The sequence below is a fragment of the Palaemon carinicauda genome, chromosome 26 (assembly GCF_036898095.1).
Source record: "Palaemon carinicauda isolate YSFRI2023 chromosome 26, ASM3689809v2, whole genome shotgun sequence".
Lineage (NCBI taxonomy): Eukaryota > Metazoa > Arthropoda > Malacostraca > Decapoda > Palaemonidae > Palaemon > Palaemon carinicauda.
This window is the reverse complement of record NC_090750.1, coordinates 76,664,887-76,667,512: the sequence shown is the minus strand read 5'-3', so window position 1 is coordinate 76,667,512 and position 2,626 is coordinate 76,664,887.

Sequence of the window (2,626 nt, the reverse complement as noted above, 5' to 3'; positions counted from 1 at the left end):
CCCAACCCTCTATTTTTTACTACTCCCTTAACTGCCCCCAACACTTTGCAACCTTCATTCACTCTCTGACGTACATCTGCTTCCACTCCACCATTTGCTGCAACAACAGACCCCAAGTACTTAAACTGATCCACCTCCTCAAGTAACTCTCCATTCAACATGACATTCAACCTTGCACCACCTTCCCTTCTCGTACATCTCATAACCTTACTCTTACCCACATTAACTCCCAACTTCCTTCTCTCACACACTTCCAAATTCTGTCACTAATCGACCAAGCTTCTCTTCTGTGTCTGTAACCAGTACAGTATCATCCGCAAGCAACAACTGATTTACCTCCCATTCATGGTCATTCTCGTCTACCAGTTTTAATCCTCGTCCAAGCACTCGAGCATTCACCTCTCTCACCACTCCATCAACATACAAGTTAAACAACCACGGTGACATCACACATCCCTGTCTCAGCCCCACTCTCACCGAAAACCAATCACTCACTTCATTTCCTATCCTAACACATACTTTACTACCTTTGTAGAAACTTTTCACTGCTTGCAACAACCTTCCACCAACTCCATATAACCTCATCACATTCCACATTGCTTCCCTATCAAATCTATCATATGCTTTCTCCAGATCTATAAACGCAACATACACCTCCTTACCTTTTGCTAAATATTTCTCGCATATAGTTTGATATAAAGTTCGAACGATTTAACTATATAAATAATTCTTGACATGATATCGGTATAACCATCTTTAATAATTTGAGTAAGAGTCACGAGGATGTGATTTCCACAGATATTCACGTTTATATGCTAGAGTTTGGGTAGCCATCACTTTTTTAGGTTATATATAATTATTGAGTAGTTTCTATAAAAATTGAGTAGCTTGATAGCAGAGATAGTGGAATTATAATTATACTTTGCAGTGTATAATGTCTTTTGTCAAGACTAGATGCAATGGTGTTAAAGAAATATATTAAAATATAAATATTGTACAGCGAGAAGAAGCTATATGGTGTTTGCTCAATGTCAATACCTGTTACTGTTGTGGAAACGATACATGTTTTTTTTTTTTTTTTTTTTGGCGGGGGGGGGGGGGCAAAATGGGCCTTTAAAGAAAAACAATCATGATGCAATAGATAAAAAATCTCCTTAAATGGGAATGACGATTGGCTTTTGTAATTAGCTCCGCCCATACAGGGGTATATAAGCTTCCAGATTAGACTGCCCAATAGAAATAGAAAGCAAGGATTGTAAAACAGAAGCCGAATAAAGCCAGATTCTGACGGAAGTCTCGTCTTCTAATGAAAAATCTCCAAAAATTTTATCATGCCCAAGACAAAGAAATGTACCGCCAGTGACGAAGAGAAGCAGCCCTTCCTGCTTATAACGAGTAGTCAGCCCTTTGTGTCCTCTCAATTGCACAATCTCTGAATAATGAGAAAAACAGTATTTGCTGTTGCATCCTGAAACCAACCCTACTTTGACGTTTTTGATCTCGAGGTCATCGTCCCAGCTTCATTTTTCGCTAAAACACAAACTGCCCTTTTATGACGTCATCAAGCCTAAAGACACCGCACCAGCATGATCTTTGCAGCTGACAACTACAGCTTCGAAAAAATAACTCCAAATCGCCATCTATTTACTTTTTATATCTCCAATTTCAAGACTGATTCCCATATCTATCACCGTTTTTATTAAATTTTGTTTGTGTTAATTAAAGCAAAGGGAAGCACCTTTTTTTCTTGTAATTAAGGTTGTTAATAAACTTACTGCACTTTTGTTAGGTTATTTTTTTATATAAATATTTCATATTTCAGTTGTTGATGTCGAATCCTTAATAATTTAGAGTTTAAAAGAACCTGAAACGATTCCTGGATCGTAACACTTGGGTTGTTTACTTACTTAATAACAGATATAATCTTTCAAATTATATTTAGACAAAAGCTTGCTAATAACACATACACACACACACACACATATATATATATATATATATATGTGTGTGTGTGTGTGTGTGTGTTATTGAAAGATTATATCTGTTTATCAAGTAAACAACCCAAGTGTTACGATCCAGGAATCGTTTCAGGTTCTTTTAAACTCTAAACATTAAGGATTCGACACCAACATCTGAAATATGAAATATTTATATAAAGATAACCTAACGAAAGTGCAGTTAGTTTATTAACAACCTTAATTACACACACACACATATATATATATATATATATATGTGTGTGTGTATATATATATATATATATATATACATATATATATATATATATATATGGGTGTGTTAAATCCTTCTAACATCCAAAATCAATGTAATTTGACCGTTTAGATTTTTTTCCTTTGTCAAAATAATCTTAATTAATTAGAGCTACTAAATTCTTGGATATTTATCTTGTGTTCTATTCCTTATAAAATCCATATTTATGTGACAGCTGCACGACATCGTTCATATTCAGCCCCTCAATGTGATTGTTCATTTTGACAGCAGACAATATGTCTTGATAATTCATCCAATTTCATCTTATAAACCTAAGCTACACCCATACCTGCAGATGAAAGGTATTTCAATACGATTAGTTACAAGACTATAAAAAATATACTTATACCTCATG